Source organism: Thermobia domestica, chromosome 14 (genome assembly GCF_964235325.1).
Source record: "Thermobia domestica chromosome 14, izTheDome1.hap1.1, whole genome shotgun sequence".
Taxonomy (NCBI): Eukaryota; Metazoa; Arthropoda; class Insecta; order Zygentoma; family Lepismatidae; genus Thermobia; species Thermobia domestica.
Genome location: NC_137467.1, coordinates 152377105 through 152394457, shown reverse-complemented (window position 1 = coordinate 152394457; position 17353 = coordinate 152377105). Strand labels below are relative to the sequence as shown.

At 37.2% G+C, this 17353-nt stretch overlaps 1 protein-coding gene across 2 annotated transcripts in view; it reads right to left on the bottom strand.

Annotated features, from left to right (window-relative positions):
* LOC145670402 (uncharacterized) overlaps positions 1-16690 on the bottom strand; it is a 459655-nt gene extending 442965 nt beyond the window's left edge. The window contains exon 1 of one of the 2 annotated variants that reach the window (XM_081739043.1): positions 16630-16690. The gene's annotated coding sequence lies outside the window, so the exon portion shown is untranslated. The remainder of the gene's footprint in view (positions 1-16629) is intronic. The other variant, XM_081739044.1, reaches the window with a different exon arrangement.
* Positions 16691-17353: the final 663 nt, after the last annotated feature.

Here is a 17353-nt window from a genome sequence, read left to right as displayed (position 1 = left end):
TTATAGACGTATTATTTTGGTCTCCTCCGAGGGGGCACTCTGAGAGCTCTGGGGAGGCCAGTGTTCCCTCAAAATCATCTCTGGAAGAAGCAGTAATTGCGTTGATCCGTTGTGTTCTTTTGGCTTATATTGAAGTTTATTCTCCCCTTATATAGCCACAATGAAAATAAATCACAAATGGCATGGTTGTGGGGGGAGGATTGTTTATGCTGTAATGTCAGCCCTTCCGAGCAAATGCGTAAGCTCCAATAGGTTCTTTTATTTCGCAGGGCTCAAACTTCCCGGTGGAGATACATCGCAGGCGGAATTTTCCCCGTTTTTGAGGTAGGGCCCAAATTTCCCAGACGCAAAATTCTCGACACCGTTCGAATGACCTCGGAAGACTATATCTTTTTCAATACTTTTTAATATTCTTTTACTCGAGGTTTTTTCATAGCTTTTTATTAAAATACTTACTAATATATCCTAATTTTATTGTCCTAACCAATCAATATGGGTATGTTGTCAGCAAAATATTTAGATTGATCGAGCCTCTGGTGTGTAACCACAGTATTTCATATCATCCCCCCATTAGAAATCTTGGCTAAACGAACCAATATATGTTGCCAATAAAATAGTTTGGAATGATTGAGCCCCTGGTAAATAACCACAGTATTTCGTGACAGACCTCCCTTCCTATTACCATATTCTAGCTACGTGCCTGACTCAGCTAATTCTCTACATTCTTTATCAAGCACACATTTTCTAAAGCGGAAAATGCTCTCTAAATACCTAAGCTCATTATTTTCAGCAGATGCACAAATTGGATAACATTCTATCTACATGAATGTTATATATGTCGATTACTGGAAACCGCTTCTCGGTATCTATTATCATATTTACTATATAACGATTAACGTTAAAACCGGAAATGGTTGATTTGTACCGCTTCCGGTTTGAATATTACATTCATCAGGGAACTCGATTCTTAACTATTGACTATGTACATCATGGCCAAAATTGATTGGTAATCCATCAGATAGTTCTTGAGACTGTATGTTTCACTGACGGACAGAATGAATATATGGCTATAGAGTTTTGGTAAACTAAATTCGTTAATGAGTGATGATGGAACAAATATAAGAAAGGGAACCAAGAGTAGGCCTACCACCGGGAAAATTTTCGAACACAAAATTAGCCATTGAAAACCCACATGTCCTGGATTAGAATACCATAGATGAAAACTCTACCACTGAGTCATCAATCACCCGCTTATTAGTTTTATTAATTATTATATTAATATGAATTAATGAATGCCTGCTTATGTTAATTATTGAACAATTACATTGTATACTTCGTAAAGTCAAAAATTATGAATTTGTATTTACTGTACATACAGTGAGCGCAGAAAGTGTTCGTACACCTATGCTATTAAAACGAGAATGCCTGCGAAAAAAAAAAAAAACAGAAAATTTAAGAAGTGTAATAACACACACAATATAAATAATGAAAACTAAGCTTTATGAATATATCAATAAAGAACCACAAAGACAAGTTTAATGGTCAGAAAGTAAATAAATTCCGTAGAAAGTGTATAGAGTAGACGCAAAAAGTGATCGTACACCTGACGTACGAATACGAAACAAAGATACCACAACTGGGGTTCACTAGTATTCACCTGAGTATACACCTCTGTATAGCATGACGAGTAACAAAATGAGTTTAGTTGTGAATAGGAGTGAAAAAACTGCACGGTGGGCTGTCAAAATGGGAAGCAACAGAACAGAAACAAATGAGGAGACAAGAAAAGTAATTATTAAATTGCATAAGAAGGGTAAGTCTTTGAGAAAGATAGCAAACCTTGCAGACAGGCCTCGTTCAACAGTACAAACAATAATTGCGATGTATAACGTTTCTATCACTGTGCGAAAAAAAAACTGGAAGACCAAGAGTGTTGAGTGAACAAGATAAACGTTACATTGTTAGGGAAAGAAAAAAGGTTCCAAAAAGTAGTGCTGTGCAATTGGCAACGGATCTGGAAACACGCGGTGTTAAAGTATCAGCCAGTACAGTGCGGAATATTTGCAGGGTATCATGGTCGGATAGCCAGGAAAATGTTCTGGGTGAACAAGACAAATAGTATAAAGAGACTAAAGTTTGAAAAAGAATATAAAGATAAGGGATCAGGCTTCTTTCTGGAATAGGATCATATTTTCGGACGAAAGTAAATTTAATTTTATCGAGTCCAATGGGAGGCGAATGGTATGGCGCAAGGTGAATACAGAGATGAATCCGCAAAATCTCGTCCCTAAAGTAAGACACGGAGGAGGGTCCGTGCTCGTCTGGGGGTTGTATGAGTGCCTCAGGAGTCGGTCGTCTTCACCTTATCGATGGAGTGATGATCCACAAAGTGTATATTAACATATTAAAGGAAAATCTCCATACTAGTGCGCAGAAGATGGTTCTTGAAAACAATTTATTGTTCAGCAAGACAACGACTCCAAACATACAGCGGAAAATACTCGATTGTGGCTACTCTTTAATACCTTGAAACAGCTTCGCACACCTCCCCAATCCCCAGACATGAACCCCATAGAACATCTATGGTCTGTTCTGGAGACAAGAATCAGAAAGCACAGCTTCTCTACTAAAGAAGGCCTGAAAAGAGCTATTCAAGAAGAATGGGACATAATCAGTCCCGAAGCTACAGAACTACGAACTACTACAGGTGAAATCAATGCCACGAAGACTATAGACAATCATTAACGCACAGGGTAATCCCGTAAAATATTAAATAACGTAATATACTTTATAAGCATTAATTCAAGCATAAGTGTACGGTGACTTTATGCGTTTACAAAAAAGGAATTCTTTCTTTCTTCTGAACAAAACAGTGATTGTCTTTGTTTGGCCTTTCTCTTGTATATAGAAATAAAATGTATGAATGTGTAGTCTTAATTCTGGTTATATATATATTTTCCACCTCCCGTTCTCATGCTAGCTGTTTCCAATATAAAGTATGCACGGTGTACGAACACTTTCTGCGCTCACTGTAGGTATGTTGACAATAAGCGAATGTTATTAGAATATTTGTTGAGATTTCTTTTCCTTCACTGCCTTTCGTCTGGTTAAAAAGTAGTTTGCAGTGCTTTGGAGCAGCTGCAGGTGGGAACACGATAATGTTTGAGACCGGCGACTTTTTTGTGTGTGAAAATAAGACCTTTCTCATAAAGCAGTAAATAACTGCAGTAGCAATTGTCTACGTAAGTGATGAAGACATATCCAACTACAAGAAACTAATACAGTATATATATTCATTATTGTGTTTTTCTTTTAACAGCTACTAGCCAATTCCAGAATTTTTACTTTGCGGAATCCGAAAAGTAAAATCGGAAAAGTTCCGGATTTCGGAAAAATTCCGATTTTTTCTAAATTCCGGATTTTTTCCGAATGTCGGAATTTTTCTGAATTCCGGAATTTTTCCGAAATCCGGATTTTTCTGAATTCCGGACTTTTTCCGAAATACGGAATTTTTTCCGAATTCCGGAATTTTTCCGAATTCCGGATTTTTTCCGAATTCCGGAAAGTAAGTTTTCCGATTCCGGAAAACAAAATTTCCGGAATCCGGATTCCGGAAAATTTTGGCCATTCCTAAAATAAATAAATAAATAAATAAATAAATAATATACCTCACCCCATGACTATGTCCCTGGTGTTTTACCCCATCAACCATTCATTTACCTATACGAAACCCAGTTTTAAAGCTACGAGGAAGAAAAGCGACCTGGATTTATGAACCCGAAAGAATATCACCACTCCCCAGTTTGCCTCACGACGCTGGGTGGATAGCGAAAAGTAGGAAAAACCGGCCTGGAATCGAACCCGGGACCACGTGGACTTAAATCCAACGCTTTAACCACAAGACTACGATGTTCCCTGCTTTCCTAATAAAACTTATAAAAGTATAAAAAGTGCATTAACAAAATTCTATTGAGATGTCTTGATTCTACGTGGGAATTTGAGTTCCAACAATATGGCATTTATCATTCGCTATATTGAATTTCTCAAAACACCTAGTAATGCGTACTACTTTTAGGGCACGTTGGCTCAGTAGTAGAACTCTTATCGCGGTGTGTAGGGTCATTGGTTCCATTGCCGGCCAAGTAACTTTCTAGTGAACAACATCGTGCTCGTAGGTTTTCTCGCGGTATTCCTGTTTCATCCGATTTCTCATTGTACCTATTCGTCATTCATCATTGACATGCTTTAATCGTCTTCTTTCTTAGCCTAAATGCATAAACGTGGAACGTTAAAATCAAAGATTTCATTTTCATTTACTTTTGGGATTATGTTGAGTCAAGTTTGTTATATCATTCATAAAGTTCTATTCAGCCATTTAGGTTGAACACCGGAATATGAAAATCAGCGTGTAATTAGTACTCGTCATATTCACTTTTTTTTTTTTTTTTTTTTTTTTTTTTTACGAAACGTGATATGATGAATGTCACTTCTAAAATCATGGTGAATCAATCGGCATGTCATTAATAAAATTATATTGTATCATTAGGTTTCACATGGTTATTTGTGTTTTCAGAATATGTTGTTTAGCATTTGCCATATTCATTTTAGTTAGGTAATAAATATAATCAGTGTCATTTCTGCGATTATGGTTAATTTATTAATATGAAGGTCATTAAATTATAGTATATCAAGTAATTTATGCTCCAAATGGAAATTTTAGTTTTAACAAATCTGCGCTTAACATCCACCATGCTAGTATTAAATTTTACATATTACCGAATGTCAATGTCCGAATGTCTCTTATACAATTATTAACCCATTATTCAGTGAATGAATTCGTTCGAGCCTTCCAGGTTTTACATAGACATTTTTGTTTCTACAGTTTACCTTTTAGTGACCGCCATTTTGATTTTTGGGTGTCAACTTGTGTACGCTCTACAAAGGTAAAGACATTTACAAACTTAAGTACATATTCGTAGACGTAAGAAACAAGATTTGCCAAATTTACCCATTTTTCACATTTATTACTGTCAGGCAAGTTTGTACTACTAATAAAATGTATATTTCTAATATTTTCCTATATTGTAGGTAATAAATTAAAAGTGCGCTCCTGAAAGAAGTAATTTAAACCAATTGAATGGATACAAGTTAGTATACGGTTACATGACGTTAATGGAGTAATTGGAATGAAATCATATGGTGGTCATAAAAGAAATTTAATTAAATAAAGTGAATCCAAGTTAGGAAATATTATGTAATGGCTATACCCTGATTTCTGGCTGGTTGATTTATTAAAGTTTAGCGCCTAGTTCAGCAGAGAGGGTATATGAAACGTAAACCTTTATTTTGTCGCGAGATCCGAGCCACATGAGCTCCAATCGGGAATCGAACTCAGGTATTTCCGCGATAAAGACGCGAGCGCTGACCATACACTCGCAAGTGAGTTCATCACGATTACATAACCAAGATCGCTAATTGATAGGTATTCGGTAATAAAATAACAAGGTGATAATGAAAGAATGAATTTAATTTAATTAAGTTGAATCAAAGATAGAAAAAATGTTGAAATGGCTAGATCATATTTTAGGATTAGGAGTGAAAATTAGAATTCTGTGCCATGTTAGTCCGTGACGTAGAAGGGATGACGTCACTCGGCAATCACACTATCCGAAAAAAGGGAAGGAAGAAAGCGGCCTGGAACCTTTATGTTAGGAACCATCCCGGCATCTGCCTGATGTGAATAAGGAAAACCCAGGAGAACCTCATTCAGGATAGCTTGTCTGAAAGAACTTTTGCACTTTTTCGAACATGTTCCCACCGGGAATCGAATCCAGGACCACTCGCACCGAAAGCAAGAGCGTTAGCGAGTAAGCTACGCGGGGCCATACTTCACACTTTTATGATCAGAATTTTTGAATGATTAATTGTCAGTAATTATATCATAAGTTGATGAAGCAAGTATAAATTTTATCCCATTAAATGAATCTAACTAAGAAAAAAAAATGAAACGGACACATCGCAATTTTATGACCAACATAATTGATTCATTGATTAACAGTAATAAAATCATAAAGCGTTTATGAAACTATTAACATAATTCAGTTAAGTGAATGGAAAGAAGGAAAATATTGAAATGAAGACTCCACAATTTTAGTGGTTGATTTGGAGTTTAGTGTCCCGTCAGCGTCGGGACAATATGAAACGTAAAACCTACAACTTAACGTGAAATATTAATCACATGAATTCCCACCGGGAAACGAAGCCTGTTCTCCAGCGCCGAAGATACTTATGCTAACCATATAGTCACGAGTTAGTTCACGCCAAGATTTTATGACCAAGACTGTTAATTGATTAATTCGCTGTAATAATATAATAGGGACTCATGAGAGTATTAGATTATTTAAATTAAATAGATTCAAGACAAGAAAAGTAACTAAATGAGGACACCACAATTTTAGGAATAAGACTGATGATTGCTTAATTACTTGTTATAATAATATTACAGTGAGATCATAGAATAATTAATTTAATTTAATTAAATAGATCGAATTAAAGAAAATATTTGAAATAGACATATCACAATTTTATGACAACACTGTTGATTGATTGTTGGTAATACAATCATAGGGAGATCATAGAAAATTAATTTAATTTATTAAATAAATCGAATTAAAGAAAAAAAATGAAAAGGGAATACCAAAATTTTATAACAACATTGCTGATCTATTGTTCATAATAAAATCATAAGGAGATCATAGAAGAATTAATTTAATTCAATTAAATAGATCAAATTAAAGAAAAGTTGAAATGATCACGCCATAATTTTACAACATTATTGATTGATTGTTGGTAATAAAATCACAGGTCTGTCGTAAAGAATTAAGTTAATTCAATTAAATAGATGAAAGTTAGTTAACATTGTGAAATGGGCAAACAGTGATTTTATGATCAAGATTGTTTACTGGGTGATCGTCAGGATTAAAATCAAAGATTTTATAACTAGCGTTACTCGTCAACCGATTGTCGGTAATAAAATCATAGGACGCTCATAAAAGAATAAATTTAATTTAGTTATTTCAACCCCATAAGCATTCCGCCAGCGGGCCGCCGTAGGCCCATCGACGTGCTAACGGCGGGCCGCTGGCGGACGCCGCCGACGGGCCACCTGCTCGATTACACTAATTACGCCTTCGTCCCGCCGGTGGGGTATCCGCCATAATCCCGCTGCTCCCCCGACAAAACCGTCATCGATCCGCCAGTGGTTGCAGTTACTCAACCGACTCGATGTTCCGCTTCGTTCCCACTCGAAATCCGCTTATATACCGCCATAGTAGCAATCGGCCCGACGATGTGCGGCGGACAATTGCTCATAGGGAAGTTAAGAAAATCGTGAAATCGGCCTATCATAATTTTATGACAATAGTTCACGTCCCACGGTTATGCTGGCTAGGCTAAAAGAGACGGTGATGATGACAAATGAATGTGATGGACAAACACCATGTTCGTGGGTTGTGTCGGGTTTCTCCCGTTTCCTTCCACTTTATTCATTCCACCATTGCAAAATCCACTGGAGGGAAAAATGATCGAATCAGGGACCCCATGCACCAGAAGTGAATGCTCTACTACCGTGCCTTTCCAATTTTTGGAGTTTAACGTTCTACGATTATGTATCGCAGCTGAAACAGAGGGGGATGATGAAATGGATAATAATGGTGCAATGAAGGAAGGGAAGAAAATAGGAGAACCCCCGGGAAATCCCACCATATGGTGTTTGTCCACCATAAAGCCCACTTGGCTAGTTCTGGGACCAAACCAGAGACCCCGCGTCAGAAATGAGCGCTCTATCAATGAGCCCCACAGACACATATCACCGCCACCAATATTAAATGGTGGTTCTATCCCAGGCTCGCGCCATGTAGACAAATTCCATATGCGTTGGTTTTATAGAGTTCTTTCATTTCCTCCCACTATCTTCATTCTATCCTTTTATTCATTTGTCTCGTTTAGCCTAGACGGCAAAATAGTGGGACGTAAAATAGGAAGATTTTTAATATTAAATGGAAGATTATAAACATTTTAAAGACAGATTAGAAGACATATTTTAAAAACTTTCAGAAAGAAAACGTAATCATGTAAAAATATTACATATTCTTAACTTTTCTGTACGGACTTGGCAACACTGTTTTAGATAAGTAACCGGTTTCTAAGATATAATTTGTATAAAATTATCAGCTTTGGTGAAAACTATGCAGAAAAACAACGAAAGAATAATTTTTAGTAGCGTAGAAAGAATAAACAAATGAAAGCTTTCGTTTCTATACAACTTAGGTAATTTTCAACGTAGTTGTGCCCACACAAGTTGTTAAATATGTAACCAACTTGGTCAACACTTTAATAAAATGAGTAGTTTGGTGCGAAATAACACCTTAAATATTAACGCACAAATGTGGTCTTGATTTTGTGGAAGCTACCGTTTACTTTATCGAACCGTTTCGTGAGCACAGGCCTTTTTGGTATTGATTGCATGTGAATGTTTTTCACTTTTTGTCTCGTGTTTTTCTCTCTCCTTGTCTTACAAAGGATAACAAATGGCTCTGGATGTGTTTGTGTGTATGTGTGTGAGTGCATGTTTGTTCCTATATGTACTTTAGATAACTACTGTCCTTTTGTGTTTTATGCCACACAGGCACTGTCACAAAGAGATGCTGTGTTCATTTTTTAAGTACTCACACATGTACTAACGTTCCATAATGACAACATGTAGAAAGCTGGTTGTTTCTTAGAGGCCATTGCACTCGATCAAAGGTAAACAAAATGAATAAGTACGAAATAAAACTTCAGTGGCGTATTTAGGGGGTGGCTATTGGGTTCAAGCCCCTTCCGAAATTAAATTTGTTATATGCAGAAGTTCATTAAAATTTGTCGACACCCTCAAGAAAACATATATGTGCCGATTTACGTGTTATGCATAGCCCCCCCCGAAAGATAATCCTAAATACGCCAGTGTAAAACTTAGTGAATTCAAGTGTTCATTGCCGCAGAAAGAAAGGTTATGTTTGTATCCTGTCCTGTAAAAATCCAATTTTCATCCGAGTTCTAGTTCAACTTACTAAAATATTGTATTACATTACAGTTGTGGGACAGATGGAGGTAACTCTGCTAAAGCCGACACTCCCGTAAGTAAGGATATATCGAATACAGATTCTGCTTACATGCAGGGCCGACCCTAGGCAATCTGCCGTTCCGCGCAATGGTAACATTTGCCGCTCCATTTCTTCAGAAAGAAGAAATCTTATAAGCCACGATTTTAAATATGCTACCCCAGAGGGAAGAGAAACGAAGGGAAGAGAAAATGCACTCGCACTCAGAAAGGCCTGAACATTACATACAATCTCGTGTCTTAATTTTTCTTTTAAATAATAATTTATTATGTTAATAAAAATAAAGCAAACACATCTGCATAGGAAAGATGGTAATCCGTTTTATAGAATTCAATATCGAGCTTCAATCTCAATATATCAGTTTGCAATTCCAGTGCAACTAGCTCTTTTATCTTTATTTCTTGATTTTCCTTCTACATCTGCTATTAAAAAAAAAAAAAAAAAAAAAAACTTGTTTTCACCTTCAGTGACAAGAAACTTGTTTGTAGCAAAGACAAGACTAGTTTTCTTATCAAAACTGTGATAACTAACTAAATAGAACAGATGTTCGCAATTGTTCGAGAATTGAGTTCTTTTATTTAACAACATCTTGGTAAATGTAACTACCACAATCATGAAGTCTGTTTCCAACAATAAATATTTATTTTAAATAACATAGATGTGACAGATTTTGCTGCCCCGTGCAAATAAACGTGTTGCACATATAGTAGAACTGGCCCTGATGGTGTATTCTTCGTATTTTTGATCTCTTCCTGATTAGTACATGCATCAAAATTTACTATCTGTTGATAACAAGAGAGAGATTTTTTTAAAAAAAAGTGAATTTCATATATTTTTTTTAAACTTAATGGTGCTCCTGGTTAGCCAAACTGTTAAAGCATATAACTTCTGTGTGTAGAGTCGCAGATTCTATTCTCGATGGAAGCATTTAAATTTTTCGGCGCTGACTAACATCATGAAGCAATTGCGGAGCTATCTGAATTAAGAGGCAGCAGACTGTGACACAGAAACCAAGAAAGAATAGCTAACCTCGCAATTATCCAGTTCAATGTCTACCCTCTGATCGTGCATCGTCCTACATGGGGTGTAGAAGCTTTGTATATGTGTGTGTGCTTCTTCGTCTTACTCTACAACACGTTTTCCTGCTTACCCTAATGTATGATTATTCTTCTTTAGATCAACGCAAATAGTTCCAACTAGTGATCAACTGGTAGCAGGATATTATAGTCTTCTGCGAATCAGGCATTCCCTTGGACGGGTGACAGTGTATTATAAATCATAAGGTGCGCACTATAAATAAACCATTGTTTCACCCAGGAAAGGTGCTCTGAGTGTGTTCATAATTCCAAACTCGCATTGCTTTGAGTCGATATCTACCCAAAGGTCTTTTTCGTAAACTTTTTAAAAGTGAAATATGTTCTGTGTACACAGAAAGAAAGTGTATGTGGGTACGTAAAAACGTAGGTTATATTAGTAAATCAAGTTTTTGGACTTAACGTACAACTACTGTATAGGCCTGTGTAACATCCAACAGGAAACGTATCGCTGAAAGTGTATGTTTTATAACGCTTTCCGTCCATCTATACTTAGTTTCCGTATGAAAGAAAGACTGCGTATAGGCGTAAGGATCTGGCATACAGATGGACGTATGTAACATATGGCTGACGTATTTAATATACGAAAGAATGTTAGATGTCAGACATCCTTCAGCGAAATGATGTACCATCTAAGCGGGAAAAAAGGCAGTATATATGTAGTAGATGGATAATATATGCTCCGTACAGATTTCCAAAGTAATCATAAGGATTCCGTATATTTGTACAATTTACTTCTGTCCAGGTAACGGATTTTTCTCAGTGTACTGCAGCCGTTTTGGCAATGGAAATCTATGCGATGTCTTTATCGCACATCACTAAGTAAAGGTCCTCTGGTTTACCATAGTCATTCATAAGGACAGATGTTTATATCTAACATGTAGACTGTATAATTAATTTTGAAACTTTTAACGATATACATGAAAAAAAAATAACACTGAAATAATGTATGATCAATATATCGATAGGGAAAAATTGTTTGACGTACTCTAAAATAGCACCGGAATATTACTTAACGTATATTTTACCGGTTTTACGTTGTTGCGATTTACATGGTAGATTATTACCACTTCCGGTTGGGATAGAGGTGTCAGAACGGAAATGAATTCTATTCTTGCCACGTTGAAATCATATCAAGAAGACATTTCTCTCTATCTCTGACTGGTTTTAGGATTAGAATTTAGATTTCTGGGTCTTCCGCATGTATGGCCATACAAGCCCGTCGCCTACGACGGATGACGTCCCTAGGTGATTATATTACCCGGGGAAATGGAAAAGTAGAAGGAAAGGAAGCGACGTAGTCAGTGGTCGAAGTGAGACGGTATGCGGTGGTATGCCATACCGCCTCTGGTTTTTCAATAATGAGGACATACCGTCTCTGGTTTTTCAGAGATCAAGACAATATTTAAATAGCCGGTATGTTGAGTGAAAATCATAAAAAAAACATACCGCCTCTGTTTTTTCCCCACTTCGAACTCTGGACGTTGGACCATTAAATTAGCTACCATTCCGGCATTTGTCCGGTTAGCCCTTGTATGTATTGTTTGATGTGAATGAGGATAATATGAGTTAGAATTGACCTGAAAAAGCTTTTTACACTTTTTCGATTGAGTGTCCCCACCGGAAATCGAATTCCCACCAAAGGCGGGAGTGTTAGCTACTACTCAACACTTTACAACAATGCATACAAGGGCTGGTAAAAAGTTTCAGCAATAGATATAAAAAAGACATGTGTAATTCTGGAAATGGCATTATTGTTATTTCAAGTATTCACCTTTAACATCGATACACTTTTGCATACAATGAAACCAATTTTGAAAGTGTTTTTCTTTTCTTTTCTTTTTTTTTTTTCCGCTCGAAAGCTGATGCCTAAGAAACCGCTATTCGGAATGCGTCAACAGCTGCTTCAGGCAACATAAATTACAAACCACTCATTTTTTATGCGTAGGAACGGAAAGAAGTAATTAGGTGATATATATTACGTGATTACGGACAATGAGTCATTAATTCAACTGTTTTACTTGACAAAAAATCAACAATGAGAACTGGTGTCGTCGTGATGAAGAATGATGCTACGATTTGAGTTTGTTTTACACAATTCATTGATAACCTCTTATTAACAAATTATTGTAAACCACTCAGGATCTACAATCCTTCCATCTAAAGCTGTGGTTGTCTTATGTCCGCTATATCCAATTTGATTTTCAGTTTAGCTTCCCTTTCAGCAGCAAGGCTATACAGGACGTGGACCTACAACTTAACGTCGCTTCCGAACCACATGAGCTCCTGCCGGGAATCGAACCCAGATCTTTCATGCGTACGCTAAAGGCTTAGCCATGAGGGAGCTCACTGGCATATCCGAAGAAACAAGCAATCGATTCCTTGTCAGCACTTCTCGAACGAAACAAATTTAGTTTGTTTCGATTCACTTTGAAACTCTCAAACAGTTGTATGCCGTTTAGTTTCGGGTTCATATGAATAGATCCAAATTTCGGTTCGGTAACGATATCGTATGCCAAATTCGATTTACCAACTGTCCTTGAACTTTTTGAGGATTTCTGTACACCAGTTGTCACGAGCCTGTTTTTGAACATCGGTCAAGTTGTGGGGATTCAACTGCTTGAAATTTTCCGTACGTTCAGGTGATCACGCAAAATCGTTAGTATTGCTTTTATGTCAATATTCAAGAATGTTTGAATTTCATCGCATATTACCAGTGCCGTGCCGTGAGGGGGCGAACGAGGCGATAGCCCCCGGCGCCGAAGTATGGGTCGCAAAATTCGGGAGGAAATAGGAAAATATATAAAATGAAAGGAAAAAGTAATAAACAGTTCTCAAAATCAAGAAAAAGCAGGGTTTATTTTTGAAAATTTTCTTACGTTTCGCACCAACCATGGTCGCGCTTCGCGGCTGGTCTGTCAACCTCACTCACATGTACGGGGGGCCGTCGTATACTCTCGCCCCAGGTGCTGATTTTCCACGGTACGGCACTGTATGTCACATGCCGTTCTCTCGTATCCATTTCACGTGCAGCAGCAATATTACTAGCAATAATAGACTTGGATATGACGACCTTTATGAAATTCTTGACTGAAAGAAGTGCGACAAAGCTGGAATTCAGTAAACCAATGTACACAGACCTACTGGATGGTAGTTTATCCCCGAAAGCCAAATGAAGTCACTCGATGGATCGTTTTGGCTGGTGCAAAATTACTTTTGGAATCATTAAAAAAAAATATTGTCCGAAAGTGTTCACCAGCAATTTCCATTTCTCATACAAAACTATTTCTTCGAACCACTGTGAAAAATAAATGAATATACTTAAACAAACAACCAAAGATGATAATTTAAAACAGAAACGTCATTCTTCCTGAATTTTATAATACCATAACACTAGAACTATTATTATTAGTAGTTTGCGGAAACATTTCCAGCAACCCTCGCACAATCTCTGCTGCTGCTTCGTACAGTAAGTAGTTAATGTATAGACATATAAATGTAGTAACGGGCGCTACTACTTGTGACATCGGCACGGTAAATGTATGCATTACCTGTTTTCACACACTTCCATGGAAGTCCAATGCTTAGTCGATTTATAGTAAGACAAAACGTCTTTGCCAACAAACAGATATGAATCTGAGACTTTAAAAATATTAAACCTAGATCATTGTAATGTGAGAATATGCTTTTGTCTCTAGTTTCTTAATTAGTTTCATTTATCGAACCGGATGATCTCTTAAGACCCTTGCTTCTTAAGAGGCCTCATCCCAGTGAAATTAAAACACCGCTAATTTTACAGTAATTGTGTGATATCTTCAAATAGATAAAATATAATCGAAATATGGAACAAGAGCGCCTTAGACAATATTATTTTGCTTGAGGTACCGTTTTCACAAGTCACCTAGTGGCTTTCCGTTTTCAGCAATTTAGAAACGCGAAAATAAATGCCGATTTTCAAAATGGCTCGAAATCGAAAGCAGATAAGTGAGTCGTGATAACGGTATCTCATGTAAAATTATATTGTCTAGGGCGCTCTTGTTCCACATTTCGATTATATTTTTATTTATTTGAAGATATCACATAATTACTGTAAAATTAGCGGTATTTTAATGATGAGGCCTCTTAATAACTCCAAAGATTGAATTCTGGATCTGAGTCTTCTGATTGAGTTTCCCGATTGTTTACTTCAGACCTTAACAGATGAATATGGGGATGGATCTTTTTAACCTTTGGAACGACAGAATTATAGGCCTATATCTCACGAAATGACACGATTGCAGACTTTTTTCTTTTTATCAATTTATCTCTCTTGTAAATAATTCTGTGACCACGGTTTACTTCTACAAATGATTTCTGGGCCGGTGCATTAAGAATATATTAAAATTCTGGTGTGTGTGTGCGTGTAATAGTTAATACATACATAGGTAACATTTCTGTGTGTCTGAGTTATTTTGACCTTAGTGTGATTTAGACACTTTGACAATTAACATTATTGTTTTCCACTGCGACATTTTTAATTGATACACACTGTTGCTTGAAAACTTGATTTCATGAACATTTTGCAGTTTTGCATAATTTTAAATGAAAACACACTAAGACGCAACATTTGGGATTTTTTTTTGAGATTATGACGTGTAAGTTACTACTACTTCCTCTAGATTCCAGCGCTTCATGTATATTTGATTGTCTGCTAATTAATATGTTATTGAGGATTGAAATCTAACATATTTTTTGAACATGAGTTTATTGTGATATATAAGAACTTCAAATGTTTTAATTAAGGATGCAAACCACAAGACCCTTCACAGAAATTAGAACTCCTTTGTGAATTTAGGATTAGCATATGCACCACCTGCTCAGGAGATCTAGGTTCGATTGTCGGTGAGAGCTCATGACGTTCGGATCACACGTTAACCTATTTAAGATCACTTGAGCTGAAACGAGACGAAAGTTGAACTTCAAATCAAGGAATCAAATCTATCGGGAATAGAAACAGGATATTTCGCACGAAGAATGCCAACCAGTACATGTTTGCTTTTTAATCTTTATGATTATCAATTGATTTTATTAGCATGTATGTCCTATGACTGTAGCGGACGAGACTTGCAGTTCAGAGAAATGAAATAGAATCTTTAAGTTTTACGTCCCACGCCTATGCCGGATAGGCTAAAGGAGACGGTGATGATGAGAAATGAATAAAATGGTGAAATGAAGAAAGTGTGAGGAAACGGGAGAACCCCAAGGAAACCCACGCACACGGTGTTTGTCCACCACAAGGTTCACTTGGCGCGAGCTGGGATCGAACCAAGAGCCCCATGCACTAGAGGTGAACGCTCTACCACTGAGCCACCGCGGTCCCACTTGGAGTTCAGAGTAGGGCTGAATCAATGTAGTCAATTCGATGGTCTTCCGGAAGTCGAACTCGGGACCTCTCGCACCAATGATACACCTGGTAGCCATTAGGTTAGAGCGGAGGAGCCTTATCGTAATGCAGTACTTTTACATTAGTTATACTTATGCGTGGCTTTTTCCAATACAGAAACCAAAGGTACATTATTTTTATAGTAGAGAATATATGTAAAGCAAGTAAATGAATAAAAAAAATGAAATATTTGTTTTACATAGAACAGTTATGTGTTCCAGGATAAAGGAGACGTATAATTAATTAAAGTAAAATATTTTGAAAGAATTGGTGGATTAAGCATATGGGGAAAAAACGGGAAAACCTCAGGAAAGCTCACGGACACAATGTTGTCGATCATTAACTCACATAGTCTATTATCGAACCAGAGACCTCTCGCACTAGAAGTGAGCGTTATACTACTTTGGCATGGTGCTCCCAAAAATAAATGAATAGAGAGATAGAATGACTCCTGTCAGAGCACAAGCCGATAAAGGATTACGTATACAACATTCTTCCCACTGTAAACGTACCTAGCTCAGAACTATAATAAATCCCAGTGTAGAAACGATGACGGTTGAACTGTTCGGTAAAACTTTCCGTAAAATTCAAAATATACCAACTTACATATGTACTACTTTGTGTACTAACAGTAAGATTCGAAGCCGCAACTGCTTGCTTCAAAATCGATCGTTGAACCGCTGATCTACCCCGTGCTGATAATGACTGAAAACGGAATATCTCCCTATTTTTTTTTTTTTTCATAGGTGGTTCTCACTTCTGTTTTTGCTTAGCATTCTGCAAAATTCCAAGCTTTACTTTATTATTTTCAATATTTAATCTTTCTGAATCGAGAAGTTTAAAACACATAAATAAATGAGCATTACACGAACGAGAATCTAAACATGAAGATATAAAAAGAAGGAGAAGAAAAAGAGAAAGCTAGCTAAATCCACGTGTGTGGTGAACTCACCTGACTCCTTTGAATGAAGCCCACTGCCATTGAAGGGATCCGTGCTTACTACCCCTCCAACACCTCACAGCTTACTGGCGGGATAACATTCTCTGCTAAAAGTCTACCTTCCGCTACACACAGTGTTACCAGCTGCAGATGTCGTAAAAGAACTGAACGTAAGGTGAAGAGATACGAGTAGACGTTGGGACACTTAAATTCGCTAGATTTAAGGAGGTAAATATTTTCGTTACTGAGGGAAGAACGTAGACTGAAAGTATTTGAGAACAAGATCCTGAGACGAACATTCGGACCCAAGAGGAACGTGAATGGGCAATGGCGGAAACTTCATAAGGAGAAACTACATAATTTATACGGTTTACCAAACATTGTTAGGATAATCAAATCTAGGAGGCTTAGGTGGGCAGGTCATGTAGCCAGGATGGAAGAAAGTAGGAACGCTTTCAAAGTCTTGACTGGAAGACGAATCGGAAAACTACCATTAGGAAGACCTAGGAGCAGATGACAGGAATATATGAAGATGAACTTTGAAGAAATATGAATACAAAGTAGAAACTGAATCCAGTTGGCTAAGGATAGAAGTGAGATGAGAGCTTTTGTGAGCGCGGCATTGAACCTCCGGGTTCCACAGGCCACAGAGTTAGTTAAATATTTGCGTCAAGCTCCCATTTCCGAAGCGCGATTAGGGAGGCTCGGTGCGCTTACGTCTGGTGCATGGGGTCCT